Source organism: Lissotriton helveticus, chromosome 7, assembly GCF_964261635.1.
Source record: "Lissotriton helveticus chromosome 7, aLisHel1.1, whole genome shotgun sequence".
NCBI lineage: Eukaryota > Metazoa > Chordata > Amphibia > Caudata > Salamandridae > Lissotriton > Lissotriton helveticus.
The window spans coordinates 1,094,351,540-1,094,371,371 of record NC_136068.1 but is presented as its reverse complement, the minus strand read 5'-3'; the positions used below and the strand labels follow the sequence as shown (position 1 = coordinate 1,094,371,371).

The 19,832-nt window shown below is 49.2% G+C and overlaps 1 protein-coding gene across 5 annotated transcripts in view; it reads right to left on the bottom strand.

The window, feature by feature from the left end:
* The window catches only part of BAHCC1 (BAH domain and coiled-coil containing 1), a 557,942-nt gene that overhangs the window by 156,730 nt on the left and 381,380 nt on the right, over window positions 1-19,832 (bottom strand). The window lies entirely within an intron of this gene.

Genomic DNA, 19,832 nt, shown 5'->3' with positions numbered 1-19,832 from the left:
CTGAAGGGTAGAGGACTGGCAGGAATGCACGGGAAATGTACACCGATAACTTAACACGCGTGTTAGTGTGTAGGGGGGAGTCAGCTTCACGCAGGCACTAGCCTAGCGCCTACGGGTGTGTACATTCGGGCTTTTGTTTGAGTATGTCCAGTTGCCGTTGGTGATGGCATTCGGGTGTCCGAAAGTCAAACTCGGGGCTGTTGGGGGGGATCGATGTATAAGGGGGAGGGGCTTGCAGTAATGAGACAGTGTGCAATGATGTGGGGTCGCTCCGATGAACAGACGACGAGCGGAAGCCACTGTAGTAATGTGATTGTGAACCACGTACCAGAGGGGTGCACCAGTTGATGTCTGCCTTTGAAACTTCGACCTTGGACTGTGGCCGGAGGGGCAGGTACCCCCAACAACCTCGGTCATGTTGACGTCAGGTCCGCTTGGGTGCCCACCGGATCAGGCTGTGTTGCGGAGAGCTCGTTGCGCATCCTTGCATGGGCTTGGGGAGAGTGCTCTGGGGCATTTATCTGACTTTGTTCAGGTTGAAGTTGTTGGCGCAAGGGTTTGGAAAAGAAGTCTTAACTTCATACATATATCGATATTGACGTCTTTTATTATTAAAGTGCCTAGAAATGTTGTAGCGTGAATTTAAAACACTCCTCTGCAGTGTCACGACCTTGCGGCGTATCTAGTTCCACTACAGGTCTTGCGCTGGTCTGTCCGCCAATGTTGAGGCGCGTTCCGATCCCAAAGGGTCCACCCCCACCCCTCCAGGCACACACCCACACCACCCCGGGACACCTCGGCGGTGTTCGTGCCTGAGCCGCCTCTGCTCTGAAGCCCAGTAATACACGGTAGCCAGACAGCTTTGGCTATGGGCCCAGGGAGTCTGGGGGGCGGGGGTGTCGCAGACTCCGCTTTGGTCTGGGGTGGGTGAACGCTGGTCATGTCTGGACCACTGAGGGGCACCCGCCCACCCACCCCTTGTTCATGCCTGCGCCGCTGTGCCTCTGCGCCTCAGAGGCAGACCAAAGACTCATCTGGTGGTGGGTGGGAGGAACTCTGGAGGGGCCCTTTGAAGTTGGATGGAGAGTGACACTTTCCCTAAGGCACAGCCCCGCCACATTCAATACTTGTTTTTTTTTCTTCTTTTGGTTGGGGGGAGAGGGGGCTCTGTACAACAATAAAGTCCATGAGGATGATGCTGGGGGGGGGCGTTGCCACGTCACCGGCCTAGTGGGTTCCCAGGGAGCGGCTGGCGGGCCTAGCAGTGATCATTTCCCATTAAGCCTAGTGACATTTCAGTGTGCGTGAAACTATGTTACCCCCTGGCGCTAGCACCTAAAACATTGCATGCCTTCGATCAGTTTCTGAGTACACTATCTTCATCCACTTCCCTTCCTGTTTACTGTGCCCGTCGCCTGAGGCTTCATTGCTGAGTCCAAAAAGATCATCCGTCCAAAGGTATAGTGAGTGTTCCCGTTCTAGGTATAGCCCCTCTAGACCACCTAATACCCGTTAAAAAATGATGGTAAACCATTGTTCCTGAAAGCCCTTACTTACCTCGCTACGTCGCCAACACAATGGAGATAACAAATCCCTTGCTTTGCCGGACTCAGAGACCACTCCGCTCCACTTGCACCCTCTCTCACCAGGAGATTTCCGACCTTCAAAATTCCTACCCTCCTTACTCACCAACCATGTACACGCCTCCCACCTTCTCAAGCATCCCCGTCATATTGGGAACCAGTCGTATTCTCCCTTCACCTGTCTCACCTAGACCCCCTCCTCATCTCACCTCCATTCATACCCTCCCATCTCCCAAACCCACTCCCAAACACCTCACCTGCATGCTTGTTAACTGCCGCTCCGCTGCCCGACATGCCATAGAAATCTCTGAAACCATCCTTAGCGAATCCATCGACATCGCATTCCTTAACAGAATCCTGGCTTAATGAACACTCTACTAGCATTCTTGACCTACTCTCACCCCCGGGCTACTCCATCATTAGGAAAGATAGACCCATCCGAAAAGGCGGTGGTGTAGCTATCATCTTCAAAGACGAACTACAGCTATCCCTTATCAATAACGCAGAATATGCCTCCTTTGAATACCTTGTAGCCGAACTCAAAATACAGGATTCCCCCCCCCCCCCATCCGCCTTCACAATATATATAATCCGCCTGGAAATCACTACTCATTCATCGACGAGCTATCTAACCTTCTTACGCAATCCTCAATTTCCAAATCTAAAAACATCTTCCTGGGAGACTTTAACCTCCATTGGAATGATACTAAAGATCCCTCAATCTCCCTCCTGTATGACCTTCTCGAAATTAATGACCTCAAACAAATCTGTCAGTCACCAACCCATTCCAAAGGAGCCACCCTTGACGCTATCATTACCAGCAAAGATCTAGCCCTCCTATCTAACATTCCGATTGACTGGTCCGACCATCACCTTATCCTGTTCTCCATAAACAACTCTGCCTCCACCCCTCCGTCCAAAACTATTAAACCCATGAAACTGATCAGAAATCTCAGTCATATCCCTCCCGACTTACTTGAATCCAAACTTCAGGCCCAGCTTCTCGCTATCCCTCCTTCCCTCAACACGAACAAACTAACCGAACAATATAACAGAGCTGTCACTGCTACCCTTGACCTTCTAGCACCACTCAAACTCAAAAAACAAAGAAATATCCCCTCCAAATCATGGTTTAACACAGACCTGAACATTGAAAGACGTAGACTCAGACTGACTGAAAGATTATGGAGACAGCACCCCTCTCCTTCTAACCTGGCCAACCTCAGACTTGCTAGATCGTCCTACAAAAAACACATCTTTAGACAAAAAACTTCCTTCCTCAGATCACAACTAGATCGAGCTCAGAATAGGCCAAGAGAACTATTCAACATTGTGCGCAATCAAACTGCTTCCGCTCCCCCTGTCCCACTTGCCTCGAAGACTAGATGTGAAGAAATAGCCCTCTTTTTTTCAGACAAAATTAAACTAATTGAGCAATCCTTCCTCTCTACTGCGATCCCTACCACCAATCCGAAAACCTCTCTTAATATCCCACCCTCCATCAGAACTCCCCCTACACCCTCTACGGCCCATCATAACTCTGATCTCCCTTACCCCTCCTTGCCCCCCAATTTCCTGGACTCCAATCATCCTAACTCTCTTACTAAAAATAATGCCACGTGGCTTAACTTCCAGCCAGTCACGGAAAGAGACGTCTTTAACATCATTTCCAAACTCAAGCCTTCCTCCCACATCAAAGACCCTCTTCCATCCAAACTTGTCCAAAACCTCAAACATATCATCACCCCTACCTGGACCTCTATTATCAACAGCTCCCTTGCCACCGGTTGTGTCCCCAACTCATTGCAACTAGGCCAAATCACCCCCATTATCAAAAATCCTTTGGCAGACCCAAACAACCTCAATAACCTTCGTCCCATCTCCAACCTTCCCCTTCTTTCTAAAGCCCTGGAAAAATGTGTTCTTCTCCAACTAGAGAGACACATTGAACACTTTAACTTACTAGACCCCTTCCAATCTGGCTTTAGGAAAGGATGCAGCACTGAAACCGCCATGCTAAACATTGTTGATGACATCCACCACTCACTCCACAATGGTGAACCTAGCCTTCTGATCCTCCTTGATACTGTAAACCACTCTACTCAATGTTCTTAGAGATCGATTCGGCCTAAATGGTATGACACACAAATGGTTCGTCTCATACCTACAACACCGTTCTCAACAAATCAAAATCCAAAATTGCCTATCTAACCCTACCTCCATCTCCTTAGGAGTTCCGCAAGGATCCATCCTCTCTCCCTCTCTCTTTAACCTTTTCATGGAACCCCTCACACTCATTCTTAAATAAGCCGGGATCAACTACCATCTCTATGCCGATAACACCCAACTCTATTATAAGATTAAAACCCATGCTGACATCCTTCACCTCAACAACACTCTCATCAAGATTCAAGCCTGGTTCTACACTAACCACCTCAAACTCAACCCTAAAAAAACTGAAATAATTATTTTTTCCCCTAAAAACAACCAGCTCCCTATTCAGAATTGGATCTCTGACCTTAATGCCCTCAACTGCTCCTTATCTTTGTCCTCCTCAGTCAAATCACTAGGTATCGCACTTGACGACCTCCTAAACCTCAAGACACACATCAATAATTCTGCCAAAGGAGCCCTCTTCACTCTCCGCCACCTTAAGAAAATCAAGCCCTTCATCCCTATCGATGATTTCAAACTAGCAGTCCAATCCCTTGTTCTTTCTCGCATCGACTATGGCAATGCCATTCTCACCGGAATTCCCAAGATCCACCTCGCACCGCTTAAATCTGTGCTGTACCTTGCAGCTAGGCTTACCTCTGACTGCAAGCGATTCGACCACATCTCCCCTACCCTTAAAATCCTTAAATGGCTCCCCATTGAAGGTAGATCCACGTACAAAACAGCCTGCATTACACACAAAATTCTCCATCAGAATACACTGACCTACCTCGCTAACAAACTCACAAAAGCCGGTTGCTCCCGTTCCTTGAGAAGCACAAACACCTTCCTTCTTATCCCCCCCCTTCAAAAAAAGAAAACCACCCAGTCTCGGTCCTTTTCCGGCAACGCTCTATGCATTTGGAATGCCCTTCCAACTGACCTTCCTTGCAACCCTTCCTACCCTTGCTTCAAAAAAGAACTCAAACTACATCTCCTCAATAAATATTGGGGACCATAATCCATATCTGCTATCTTCCACTGGCCACTTCTGTCCGACCTCAGATACATCTGCCTCCCTTCTTTTCAGCCTTACTTCGCCCTTCCTCCTCGTCACTTCCACCTCCCTGTTTACCACCTTCACTCCTCCCTGCACCCCCCTTCCCTTGTCCTCCGTCTGCCCTCATTTCTGCCCCTGCAGCTCTCGTCCTTACAAACCCAATTCTGACCACCAACCTCCCTATCCTCCTCTGCAATTTTCAATGTATGCCTGTTATTTTTGATTATCACATCTCCCACTTTTCGGTGTTCTTATTTCCCATATTTATCATTTTGAAATATGTCTGTCGGAGACTTATATGTTGTTTATACTCATTTATGCTATGTATGACCCATGTCTTACTGACCTTCTTGTCTCAAAAATGTAAAGCGCTCTGATACCCCTGGGTCCAGCCAGCGCTATATAAAACCTCTAAATAAATAAATAATAATAAATAGATAGGCCTGCTTTCCCCCGTGACAGCACAGAGCTCCTGAGTTTCGGTTTCTCTCCCCCACTTCCTCCGGACAAAACTGGCAACGCGGCCGAGCGAGTTCAGTGTCTGAATTCGACTTGATTGTGACCTGGCGAGGCAGTTTCAATCATGGCATGTGTAACCGAAATTTGCTGTGTATGTGGCTGTGTGTGTGTGTGTGTGTGGCTCTGTGTGTGTGTGTGGCTCTGTGTATGTGTGTGGCTGTGTGTGTGGGGGGCTCTGTGTGTGTGTGTGGCTCTGTGTGTGTGTGTGTGTGTAGCTCTGTGTGTGTGCGTGTGGCTCTGTGTGTGTGGCTCTGTGTGTGTGTGTGGCTCTGTGTGTGTGTGGATGTGTGTGGCTCTGTGTGTGTGTGTGTGTGTGTGGCTCTGTGAGTGTGTGTGTGTGTGTATGTGTGTGTGTGTGTGTGTGTGTGGGTGTGTGTATGTGTGTGTGTGTGGGGCTGTGTGTGTGTCTGTGACTCTGTGTGTGTGTGTGTGTGGCTCTGTGTGTGTGTGACTCTGTGTGTATGTCTGTGTGACTGTGTGTGTGTGGCTCTGTGTGTGTGGCTCTGAGTGTGTGTGGCTCTGAGTGTGTGTGGCTCTCTGTGTGTGTGATTCTGTGTGTGTGCGTGTGTGGCTGTATGTGTGTGGCTCTGTGTGTGTGTGTGTGGCTCTGTGTGTGTGGCTCTGTGTGTGTGTGTGTGTGTGGCTCTGTGTGTGTGTGTGTGGCTCTGTGTGTGTGGGGGGGGCCTCTGTGTGTGTGTGGGGGGCTCTGTGTGTGTGGGGGGCTCTGTGTGTGGGTGTGGGGCTCTGTGTGTGTGTGTGGGGCTCTGTGTGTGTGTGTGGCTCTCTGTGAGGGTACAAATGCAATACGTCTTGCATTAGAAAGAGAATAAGCTATTGGCATTGTAAATGACAGTGCCATTTATTTATATGTTTTAAAAACAAAAACATAAACAAAAATAGTGTCATGAGCAATGCCAATAGGTCTAACTTTAACAAAGACGAGGCCATTGCATTGTAAATGCTTGTTTTGTTTATTGTGAGGCGGGAGATGACTAGGAGGGAGGCAGCGAGAGGCAATACCAAGGGAGCAGTTGGACAGCGCAGGTTCGGTGGGTGGGAGGAACACAAAGTGCACAAGTGACAGTTCAAAAAGGGAGACAGTTCAAAAATATGCACTCTCATAAAGGGCTTAAAGAAAAAGAAGCAGTGGGAGGATACAAGTAATGCCATCATACTTTTGGGGAGGGACCAAGAGGAAGGAAGCTTATGGCAGATGACCACTAAGAAGCAAGGAAATGAGAGTGCAAATGAAGCCAACCAATGGTAAGCAATGGGTGGTCTCTGAGCTCAAAGTTAGCAAACAAAAAGTCTCGAAGAGCCAGCACAAGTTATAATAGTGGCTCTTGCTGATGCTGAGTAGCATCTGCAAAATAATAAATAGGTAAAAGTGCAATGATGTTTACTCAAGCGTGTATCATCACACATGCCGTCATGTGCCAGAAGAGTGTGGCTCCTACGTGGTAACATACGGCCACCTGTGTGTCACCATGCATGTGCGCAGTAAGTCATAAAGAAGTATCCATTATTTAAATGTATCGTTAAGATGAAGGATGCCCTTGAAGAAGTAAAAAAAATGTTTTAAATAAAAGTTGCCCGAAAGAACAGTTTTAGAAACAGCATGGTAGCACTGCAGCAACAAGACCTTTCCAAAAACGTTTACTTTAATTAAAAAGGATGGGTAAGGAAGCAAGGGAAGTGCAGGTAAGCAATGCCACTGGTTGCAAGGAGAGAGGGGCAATGGAAAATGTGGGCAGTCATAATAAAAGCAGTGGGAAAGGAAAGGGGTGGGAGAAGCAACAGACGAGCTGGGATGGAGAAAATGGACAGCACAGGGAAGGGACACAGGGGGTGAAGATAGAAGCAGCACACAGGGAAGGGGGAGAAAGCTAAGATCAAAAAAAGTAGTTCCCTGAATTTAACCAGTGGAAGCATACAAGTCATCTAATAAAAAGGATGAAGAAGAAGAAATAATCCAGTGGCAAAATAAACAAAGAGTTGAATTGAAAGCCATTGCATAAGAAGCAGGAAATGAGATAGTCAAGAAAGTCATCCAATCAAAAAAAAAGTGGCTAACCAAAGCCCAATGTATGTATATGTTATAATATATTGAGCGCAATAGGTCTTCGTCAACAGACAGCTAAAGCTATCTGTATGGGAGACCTAAAAGGAGAGTTGTCAAGGGGATTTGTATGTTTATTTAATTAGTGAGGTGGTTTGCATTGAAAGAACATTTTCTTACGGTTTGAAAGCAGTTTACGATTTTGGAAACATGTTGGCGAGTGTGTGATTCATTGGACATCAGTGCTTTCACTGGAATTGGTTAAAAAAAATTAAACGCAATCTCAGATGACTGTCCAGCTTGCGGTGAGTTGCATGAAGAGGTCCCTTGATGGAACTTTAAATACAAACAGAACCATAGCTGGCCTGCAGGCCTTGTCTGTGGAAGAGACACACACAAAGAGCACAGCCAAGAAAGGCACATTCATTTTACACCGCCAGCTCACAAAGCCTCTCCTGTAACATTGACTGTCTTTGAATCTATTGTGAAGTAATCCTTGCAAGCCATTTCCATCTTGTGTGATGCCATCTTTAAGTTGAACATACGCAACCTTCTAACCTCCAAACACAACCCAGGTTTTACACAGGTTCGCTGCCCACCTCACAGATGGGTAACACTTGCTGGTGGCTCCTTCTGTTGGCTTTCATCCCCTCAAATACCAATGTTTCATTAAAACACATTTTCTGCGATTTAGGGAAATCCCAGCTTGCCCAGCTATTGATCTTTGGCTTTTATTCCTTTAAGATATCTTTGTGCGGGTGGTTCAATTCAATCTAGGTTGAAAGCTTGAAAATTAAAGTTAAAAAGGCCAAAGGCTTTAATTAAAATAGAGAAATGTATAATGCGAAATATACAGCCGTCTTTGACGCTAGTAAATAAGTTGAAAACTAATTTTTGTTTTTGTTAATTACCTAAATAATTACAACCCTAACCACACACTTAATCCTAACACTAACCCATCACATACACCCATTGGAACACTAACCCTATACATAATCCTAATCATATACTGAATCCTAAATACAAGACGCACCCTAACCTTACTCTAAAGTTAACCTTAATCCTACCCCTAAACTGCACCAAGTGTGATGTCTTTTAATATCTTCCACCTTTTTTTCCAGACTGCTTGCTTTTTCCAAACATTCTGTTAACAACTTTTTGGTTTACGAGCTTTAAATGTATTGATTTTTCTAAATATTTACTTCTGCTGTAGACCGAATGCTGCTCCAAGCAGAGTCGTAGAGACATGGGTCCTGCTTCCCCACAGAGGCGCAGCTAGGCTGAGAGCTGTGCCTTGCTTTCTCATCTCAAGAACTCTCTGATAGGAGCGCCTACCAGGAGTGTGAACCATGCCTGCCAGGAACCGATGCACAGCACTGCTGAGTGTGTGCACCAGCTTCCTGTTTATGTTTCTCCTAAAACTCTGAAACATGGGTTATCAGGGTCTGTGAGACTCCGGATAGAGGCCCATGCCATGGAGGCTAGAACTGCTTGCTGGGAGTTACATGGCCTAGGGTCCATGCATGGCTGTCACAGCCACATAGAAGAAAGCAGTGGGAAGCCCTGCAGATCTAGTTGCGTGACTCAGTCAATGCCTAAGCTAGCCGTAGAGAGACAGCTAGGGCGCGTGCTGCAGGACGCTTTGTTAGAGACAGGAGTAGTGACGGGTAAAGATGAGCAGCTGCTGTACCCATACATGTCTATCTGTGCAGATTCTGTCCATGCACAATTGATTTGCAGACAAGCGTGACTGGACGTCTGACCAGACCCATCTCCAGTGCGCAACTCTCCACCCGGGGTCTCAGAACTCTGGCTCAACGATTTTCATCAAGTTGGGGGACATCAGGTTATCTCCTGGTGGCTGGTGTGGTCCATCGCTGTTGAGCAATTATTCTACAAGCGGGGTTTGGTGGGGGTGGCCGACCGCAGGGAGGTCTCCCCCCCCCCCCCCCCGGCAGTTTGAGAGGTGCGGGGGCGGGATTCAAAACCATCCATTTTGTTTTTGGGCTCCTTTCATTTTATAGCCCAAATGGAACCCAACGATAAATACTTTGGGCTCCTGCTCCCGGCCACCATTCAGGTTTGGTAACCTAGAGGCTGGGAGCTATAGATTAGTGCAGTTTTTCCCTCCCCCCTCCAAGATTTTAGGTTTTTTTTCTTGGTAATTTTTTTCCTTCTTCTTCTATTATTTTAGGCAGCTTTGTTGGGACAGATGAGCAGGGTTTTTGGCCATGTATTGTTGCTTGAAACAGGTGTTCTGCAGGGTTAGGGGAAATTTGCCAGGGTTGGCCTAGGTTTGTTGATCATTGTTGAAGTTTGGGTTATCGACCGGGAAAGGGTAGGCAGGTTAATTTTTTAGTTCGGTTACACAGGTGGGGTGATTGACAGTGGTAGAAAAGCAGGCAGGGGAGGTTGTCTAATGGATTGGTTGAATTTATAGGGTTATACGTTGATGCATTGCTTTGTATTGTTTGTAATGTTGTAATGTATGGGTGGGAGCGGGTTCAAGGAAATTTTAGGGGCGAGGGTGGGCTCCGGGGTTAGGTAAGTGGATTGATTAGTGATGATTCGTTTTGTAAAGCTGTTGCCAAGGAATTATACTGTTATGTGCACCTGTTTCAATAAAGCGGCCTTTTACACAAAGATTTTGGGTTTGTGGTCTGCTTCTCCCCCCACCCCTCCCTCCCAGTGACTCTCCCTTTTACATGCTCCCATGAGTTCTCCGAGGCCACCACAGCTGGGTAGTGCTGCCTAAAAAAATATGCTATGAAAACAAAGTAAATGTTTTTGTTTCTATATAGAATTTGCCAGGGCCGCCACCTGTAGCCATACAATCACCTGCTCTTCGCTGCTAAGGAGAGCTCTTGGAGCTGCTTTCTTCCGTTTCCTGCCGCTGCCTTCTGTACCAAGGTTGGTATGCAGCAAATACAAGCACAGAGCAGCACAGAGCTTCAAGGCAGAAGCTACAGCAGCTTGCCTTGGTTACCCCGTCCATATGTTTTCCTGCACACAATAATAGGAACAGGGAAAACAATATGGATGTTCTCGAGCAGAGAAGTGCACATGCGGACGTTGAAAGCTTGGCCACGTCATTCTATACGTGATAAGTCAAAGAAGATGTGCAAGCTCTGCCTGCGCTGCACGCTCCAGGCGCAGCTGCTGTGCACTTGTCGGGGTGCGCATGCGCCCTCGCGCTCGCCTCCTTCACTGCTCCCTGCGAGCCGGTGCCAGCCGCATGCCAGGTGATTCCCTCGGTCCTGAGAAGGGTTAAGAAAGTTGGCGCTCGGGCGTGCCCCACCCCGGCCCCTCCTCGACCAGGACGGTAATGAATAAAGAGCCGGGGACACATGCGGAGTGCGAGAATGAGAGGTGGGGCTGGCACGCTGCCCGGGCACGGAGCCCTGGCAGCGTGCCCAGCTTCTTGCTTGAGCGAGTGCCAGCTGGCTTCCCCACGTGCTGTGGCCGTCCCCGCTCCCGCCTGCTCTCGCCGTGCCGCAGCGGGATCACAGGCAGCGCCCCCTCCCCCACCCGCGGGCCGGGGCTGGGACCACTGCTCCGCGCAATGAAAACACCCATTGTGCAAGTGTCAAGGCCCACTTTAGTGTGCGGTGCACGCTGTACAAATGGTCACTACACGTCAGTGTACAAACGAAGCCCCTTCGAAGGTGCAGCACAGCCGCTATGCTGCACAAGGCGCTGCTTTGTGCACGTCTGCACAGAGCAATCGGCACAGCTCAAACACGGCTCTCAACATTTTATGCAGAGGCAAGATAGCTCAGTGGGCTGGCCTTGGAATGTTGGCGATTTAACGAGGCTGTCAGTTCTTCAGCTGTAGAAACGCATTGGCCGCAATATAAACTCACACTCTTACAACCAAGCTCACTGAAGCGCAGCGAATCACACAGCTATAGTGCTTGAGGGGTTATAGAAATATAACACCACAGAATACAGTATTATTGAAGGGGACTTCAGCTGCACTTAGATAACCCTGTTCACAATACCGGAGGAACAAGGTTTGGGGAGAAGCGAGGCGTGTTTTCCCACCCAGGGGACGAGGGTACATTTCCAGACTCGTGCAGGCAGTGCCAGCAGCTGTACTGTTTCAAAGGCCGAGGTCACGGGTACACCAATCAGCTTTGGAGCCATTATCACCTTGGTAATGGCCAATAATAGGCGTGTCATACCTAGAGCTCAATCTATGTCTATCGCAGAGTGCGAAAGAATGATCCATGAGAAAAGCATTTATGGTTGTTTGTAACATTATATATCTATCTGTTGAATGTGCTTTGGGTCAGCCTCTTACTCTTGATTGGATGCTTTCTGTTGTATCTCATTTCTATGCTTCTTATTCAGTAGCTTTTCGCCCTCAACTTTGTCCCACCTCTGGAGCATTTACTGTGTTCTGACTAGATGGGAACACAGGACTATATATACACTGTGGGGGGCAAGGAAGCCTATAGTCTTGCGTTTGTTTCTGTGTTCTTCACATAGAAGCAAACCCTGGACTATTAACAACGATCCACATGGGGTGTGTGTGTGTGTGTACACACACATGTATATCCCCTGCTGCTGGTGAGGCTGTGGGCTAGAATCTGCGTGAGCTCATACTAAAAAATACTAGCACAGGATTGGAAATAGAAAATTATATACCGGACATTGCTGCTTTACTATGGCCTCATATTGCTTATGGTGCCTTGATGCTCGAAATATAAAGATACCATTACAAGTACCACTGTCACATGCTATCTCTACCTAGTTATGAATGGTATCCTTTTTGATTAAAGAATGATTGTTTCTTTTTTTAATCCCATCTAGGTGCAGGACTATGGTGGAAGATCCGGCTAGCAAAAGCGGCCTCAACTGTAGTCCATCTTCTGTTTCTTTGTGAAATGAAGAGAGGATGAAGAGTTTTGGCAAAATCCTGACTTATTGACTTAGTCAATAGTGATTTCTCATTTCAGCCCAGCAAACCTGCTACTCCAACAATGTGCCTAGAAGCCAGACCAACTTGCTATGTGAGGTTGCTGAGCAAAGAATGTGCATGGGCGAAGCTGGCCCATCGCCTACTGCCCGCTCGACCATCCTTTGGCTGCTGTTGGGTATGAAGGGTGCGCAGAGTCAATGGCACATGCTTTCGAGGGCCAGCGCAGTGTCAACTGAGGGTGGCATGTAGATCGTACTGGCACCTCCGATTCATTTGTCTGCCCACTCTGCAATTACAGCACTGTCAAACTTCAGGGGTGCCAGGGCATCTGTTGCCAAAGTCTCTTTAACTATAGCCCTAAAGTTGACCCAAAACAAAACATGCCCCCCAAAAACCCAAAACGTGCCCCTGCCAAACGTAGTAGACCAGCCATGAATAGTAATAAAAGGTGCCTCGCCTACTCAGACACGCTCCGCTGCAGGAGAAGTAGGGTGTGGTCTGCCGGGCTGGGAATGCTGCTCAAGAAAGGAAGTAGAGAGGGACATGTACTTCAAGTCTACTTATAAAGCGGGTAAAGAGGAGAAAGAGCGAGGGGCAAAAGAGAAGGAGTCATGCATCTGGAGGGGCTGGGGCAGCTGCTGGTGCAACGCTTATAGGGCAAAAGCAGGTAACCTGGCCTTTTTAGAGGGGCAGGTGCCACGCCTGTTGTAGATGCATAGTAACATCAATGGAGGGTTAATGGCGCCCCATATGCATTTCTTAAAAAGACTGAATCAAAATTTCTTTGTAGAGTGACGGGGGATAGTAATTCCTTACTTAAAAAATGAGCCAATGTGAACATCGCGTTTTAAGAGCGGCCATTTTCTGTTTAAAGAGGTTGCATTAATTCACGTGTTAATTGCATAATTTCTGATCCAATACTTTTGTATTCTTGCAAGTAGGCTGGGTTTTTAATATGGTTGTTTTTACAAAGAGCGTCCTCAGAGTGAGGCAGGCCAGGAGAGACACCAACAACTGTAATCAGATTTGTTCATAAAAGTTCTTCGCTTTCACGTCTGCTTCAGACCCGCTACCCTGCGCACAGCCTGCCGGGACTTGTCGGCAGGACCTCCCTTTACCCAGGAGCCCTTAGGCGGAGCCCCTCCCACTCCCATCCCGGAGACTCCTCAGAACGTCACCTGGCATTCATCAAGGTCACCAGGAGGGCAGCACAGTTTGTTACATGTGGTTATGTTATGTCAGGTTATGTTCCCTCAGGAGGCAGAGGTGTTAAAGAGGGGTCAGCAGCAAGGGCGGCTCCTCCGTCTGAACAGAGGAGCCCCGCCCCACTAAGAAAAGCTCCAGGCCAGAGCTGAAAAAGAAAATGGTAATAAAGTTTATTTATTGTCATTTTATTTTTCAGCGACCCATCCCAAGCTACGTGTCGGGCTGGGGTGGGGCCAGTGCTGCAGAGTGTCAGCAGCAGGGAGCTGTGCGCTTTAAAATAGTGCATGTGCCTTTGACTTGCAACGGCCAGCCAGACATGCGCATTTTAAAGTTTTCTAACCCAGCTTTCTTAGACAGCTGGGCAACTGGGTTAGAGTATGTGCACGCCTCCAGGGCTGAGTGAGGGTGCTCCAACCAATCCTGTTGCTGCTCTCATGCAGGTGAGAGCATCGTTAGGATTGGTTAAAGGAGTTTGCTGGGTCCCGCGTCATAGCAGAAAACGGGAGGACATTGTGTCGCGGAGGAAGGTAAGTCTTTTTTTTTTTACACCTGCCCACCCACAGCTGTATATAGTATCCGCCACTGGCCAGCAAAGAGGCTAGAAGGGGATAAGATATAGCGACACTGGAAGGAGCTTTGTGGGTGAGGTGGTCTTAGATTTCACACCGGACCAAGCCATGGTGCATTATGAGGAGTTAATGTCCAGAGTCTGGCCAGAAGGTAGTACGGGAAGGAGCAGAGGTGGAGGTGAGAAGGCAGGAGGCAAGGAGGGAATATGAGAGGGAAGGGGGTAGATGTCAGCAGTAGGAGGGCGACAGTGGTAGTAACCAGGGCACGGGAGAGTTGGAAATAATGGACACTGGAGAGATAGTGTGGTGGCTGGAGGTGGCACGGGAGACCCTCTTCAACCCACAGTGTTCACAGTCGGACCTTTCACACAGCCTCTTCCAACGGATCACAGCAGAAGAGAGAGGGTTCAGGCTTCTGGGAGCAGAGAGACATTCAGATTACAGGAGGTGCCCTCTAAAGACCCTATAACAGTTGGCCTAGCAGTCGCCGACCCTAGCGTCACCTGGGCTCGAGTTTTGCCACTGGAGACCTGACCATGGGGCTTCTCGGCTGCTGCTTCGCTGAGAAGATGCTTTTTCGAACGCGCTTGGGGGAATTGCAGAGCCCAGGGCGCTAAACCCTCTCGGTTTCTCATCAGGATTTCTGAGGCAGCATCAGGAAGACATATCTGCAGGGCTTGCGCCCTCTAACTCGTGGCTACAGGTACGATAAAGACAGGGCCCAGCTTCGCTGTGCATGCCGAGAACATGCAGCCATCTGAATTGGCATAACAAGGCAAGCACTCTTTAAAAGTGGGTAACTAAGGTGGTACATCCATGATGGATTTGTATGAGTTGCCTTTCAGAAAGTGGCTGCAAAATGCTGATTTTAATACACACCGCGCGCCCCTTCTTGGCCCAGCTTCAGAAAAAGACTATGCCACCCTCACCAACCCATACGCACAGACAGCGCTCTAGTCCTGGAGCCCCGAGCCAACCTCTGTGTTCGGTCATCTTCGTCTCCCTAGGTGTGTGTGCTTATCCCTGTGTGTGTCTATTTGTCAGTGTGGAGTTGTCTGTGGAGGCTTTCACCACAGATGCTTCCAAACCTGAGTCTCTCTGAGAACATTTGCCACTCTGCCTGTCTTCTAAAAAGTCTGACTCTTGCCTTTCAGTGTCTGTCTTTCTGTGCAGTGGTTTCATAATTTCCATCTGTGTTTGGCTGTCTCTGTTTGCATAGTAAACAATCTCCCGAGACTCTCTACCTCAAGCAAAGTTGATATAAATATATAAACTAGGGAAGTCTTGGCGTCTCTTTTAGAAACGTCTCACACCCGCACCAGACACTCAGAAGCCACCTCTGCCCATGGTACCACCACCTTCATTCACAGTCTTCCAGGCACACTTTTAGGAACCACAAGGTGCCAGTCACAGAACCACCTGTGTCACACCAATGTCACGCAACAGACAAATCTGCTCAAAGTTGGTTGAGACTCCCAGAATGCGCACACGCACTAACACACAAGCCCTCCCCCCTTATAAGTGGTGTTACCTGCCTACATGCGCCATTACCAAGAACGCACGTCTCAAGACCCCCCAAGAGGGGCGCCTATATGCCTGCACACATGCCTGACTGCACAAACTTCCCGTGGTTCTCTTGGTGTGTATGTAACCTTCACAAATGCACCTCACTGCACCACTATCCCACCCAGCATACACACAGCTTAGGACTCGCCTGAAAGTACGACGCATTTATACGCTTTAACGAACACATGTGGCTGTCCACTCTGATCCCATGGTAGTGCCTTAATGTGCAGACTTAGCGGAACACAGTCAGCTCACAGCACACATCCATGTACGGTGACCCCTCGATGTGCAATGATGTACACGCAGAACCAAACGCAGTATCTGTATACACGCCTGGGGGTAAGGCATACACCTTCCACTGCCCCTCCCCCTCCCGGCAACTGCTCTGTGTGTACTGTCTCACCTGTACACGCATATGTGCACCCTTACCTGTAGACACACTGATCCCAGGGCACCCCAAGTGTCGAGCCATAGCTGTACACTCAGTGTATGCAAACTGGGCTCCATAGGCACATATCCGGTATGTACACCGTCGCACACACACAAACACACACACGCACACATCCCCCCAGGGACCACCCAGGAAAGCAGCCTTAGCTAGACACTAAAACGTGACTGTTCCTGCCCCGTGTCTCCGGCCTCTGTGTGCACAAGCTCACCCTGCACGCTGGCTCTGTTGCCCTCACCTGGAGATAGACACACACACCTGGCCGCACACGCCGCGCCCTGCAGACTGAGCAGTGACCTGTGCCAAGGCAGGGCACAGACAGACAGGGCAGGGCCGGGACAGCGTGCCCAGACACAAGCGCGGCCGTGCGGTCGGGCGCGGGGCCAGGCGCACCTCCGCCGCCAGGTATTTTCACAGCCCGGAGGCAGCGAAGGAGAACACAGCGCCTCTCCCACCCTCTGCCAAGTGCCCGCGACACCACGGCTGGAGCGGCTCTGGTGCCAGGAGACAGCACTGGAGCAGTTCAGGGCCCAGAAGGGCCCTTCTGAAAGGTGCCCAGGCATCAGTGCTCCCGGCCGCTAGCAGGAGGAGCGCAGGGCACCGGGGTAAACTAGCAGAATGGCACAATGAGCTGGGTAACCCCATGGGAACTGAGGGAATATGTGCTACCGGAGGGGTGATGGGGCATGGACAGCACTAAAGGTAGTTCGGTGGGCAAAGTGCCAGGTCCAGAGGCGGAGGAGAATGCAAGTCCCTGGACTGAACCCACGAACTCTTCCGCGAGACACCCCGGGGGCAGCGTGCCAGGCAGTATGCCAAGCAGAGAGCTGGACACACAAACTGGTCTCCAAAAGTGAAGGAGCAGAATGCCATTCATTGGGGGCGCATCTGGCGGTGGGCGTGCCTGCAGCTGGCAGGCTGTCACATTGCATCTAGCACAGGCATCACACCACTTCAGACTGGCATGCTGCAAAGGTCCTTCCTACAACAAGTAAGCTGACACATTCCTGTGTAAACCAGATACACCACGCCTCGCCCTTCAGCGGGCACCATGCCCTATTCTCTTTTCCATCAGGCATCTACAAAGATACCTTGCCCAGTGGTGCTGCATGGCTTCTCGAGACAGAGCAGTCACCCAGCCATGCTCGCCCCTGCAGATGCCTGCAGCACCCAGGCTGGCAGCAGCTGCGTTGCCTCACTCTTTTGCAGCAGGCGTGCTCCTACGCTCCCTCCTTCATGCAATGTGTGCTGCCACATGTCCAAACCATTATGACCCTCATACAAGATTGGATGAACTGCAGCCACCTCAAACTTAATCCGGACAAGACCGAGCTGGTCCTGACCGGAGGTGGCTGCAGCCCCTGGTCTTCCTCCTTTTGGCCATCCACTCTTGGTGCTCCTCCACTCCCGGTCCCCAAAGTCAAAACTCTGGGAATCTATCTTAATCCCCAGCTTACTGTCCTCCCTCAAGTTAATTCCGTTGTTTCCTTATCCTTTTTTTCCCTCAGAGTCATCAGGAAAGTTTCCCGTTTTTTTTCCCCCCCAGCCTTAAAAATCATTATGCTGGCCATGGTACTGTCCCGCATAGACTATGGTAACATAGTCTACAACGGAGCCCCTGCATACATGATCCACCGATTACAACTAGTGCAGAACCAGGCGGCCCGCCTGATCCATGGCCTCCCTAGATATCATCGGGTCACCCCACTACTCAGAACCCTGCATTGGCTTCCTGTGCGAGAGCGAGCCCTATTTAAACTCGGCTGCCTCACATTCCAAGCCAAAGCGGGCACTGCCCCAGAGTTCATCTGCTCCCTTATTACACCCTATCGTCCAGGCAGAGAACTCCGCTCGGCCCAGTTAGCCCTCCTTACCATTCCTCGCTTTAAGAAACAGAGGGCGGGCGGAGCGAGATTTGCTGTTCTGGCCCCTACTTTTTGGAACTCCCTCCCGATCGCTCTGCGCACCTCACCCTCCTACCTTCTGTTCCGTAAAAATCTTAAAACTTTTCTGTTTACGCAAGCCTATGCTTAATCCCTCTGTCACTGCCATCCACTGATCATCACTAGCGCCATGAAACCGTTGGGTATGCGAGCGCTGTATAAATGTTTTTAAATTCAAATTCAAAAATACATGTCTTTTGGCAGGCATGCTGCCTTGCTGTGTCCAGCTGGAGGTGCGTGGCCACGGTCCCCCCATATAATCCATACATTGGGGATGTGCCTAATAGTCGCGCCACCTCATTCCCTCCACCAACACGACGAAGTATTCCACATTGCAAACCACGCCTGTATTATTGCTCTTCGCTCATCACAGGTGCCCAGCAAATGCCCGCCGCCACCGCCCAGGTGGGGTGGGTGCCCAGTAAATGCCCCCGCTCTCCACCCGCACCACCAATCACAGACTCACACAGACCTATATACGTGGCCTGAGGGTCCTGCAGCTTGGAGACCAGTTGTGCCAGGTGGGCAAAGGGCCTCTCTGGTCTGAGGTAGGGTGTTTTAAGGCGTTTCATTATTGCCTCTCCTGTGCCAAAGACTTTTGAGCTTCAAGGGGTATTTATTTATTTATTTATTTGTGCGATTTGTATAGCGCGCAAATACCCTGGAGTGTGGTACCCTGGCATTGGGTGAATGAAGTCACAATGGGAGCCACACTATCCAAAGGATCGTTCTAGAATGTCTGTTGTTGCTGATTGTTGGCGGTGCGGGACTAGGCAAGGAAGTGTTTTTATCTCCCTTCAATGGATGGCCCCTTTAACATGGGAGCAGCATTTTAATTACTAATGCAGGTGTCCATCAACCCCCGCCTCGGATTCTTTATTCATCGAAAACAAATGTCCTCTCATAAATAGTTCTGACCCAATTCGGGTCCATGTCAGTCGGCCTCTCTCTCACATTCCTATAACCCTCTCTGGAGGTGGCAGACAGGTTTCAGCCGCCAGCACCTCGTTGTCGATCTGCTGAACAGGTTTCTCAAACTATGCGTGTTTCCAAATCTGTTTATTTTACTTGGTGTGACATTTTTTGTGTAGCTCTCCCTTGTCTTCCTACAGCCATGACACAAGCAGCGGCACAAGATGCAATGGAAAGCAGGTGCTTTCTGATAGGTCGAAGCCCCGGAAGCAGCCAGTCATGTGCCTCAGCCCTTCAACTCGCACAGGCCTCGATGCAGGGACCATCTTCATGTAGTGCAGCCGGCTTGCGTGAGTGGAAACTCTGTCATGACCCCTGCTCCTAAACTTACAGAAATACACTCTTTTCACTGTATTATTTAAAATGTTTACATATGTGTGTCACTAATGTATTTATTAATTTGTAGTAACAAAAACTGGAGCTTTACAAACAATTAACGTAGGGGAACGAAACGGGAATATTATCAGAGGTGTGATTACATAATGAAACACTACATCAACTGGGGCAGGACAGAACTAACCTGGTCGGGATGTTACACCAATGTTCAGCTCAATCCAGCATTCATGCGAGGGGAGTTGGTGAAGCACCACACGGAGTTCACACTCACTGGAGGTACTCCTGGGTGGTGACAGCCAATGGCATTACACTTCTCCGCACATTTGGTACGTGGTAAATTGCCCACAGGTTCCTGCTTTCCCAACACACCATCAGACTGAGGATTGACAGGGAAAATGGTCTTATGTTCTACCATTTCTTTTTTGCTCATAGGCCAACGGGCCTGTCTGCTGAGCGGACTATGATTATAGTTCTTGAGTGAGGGCACATATAG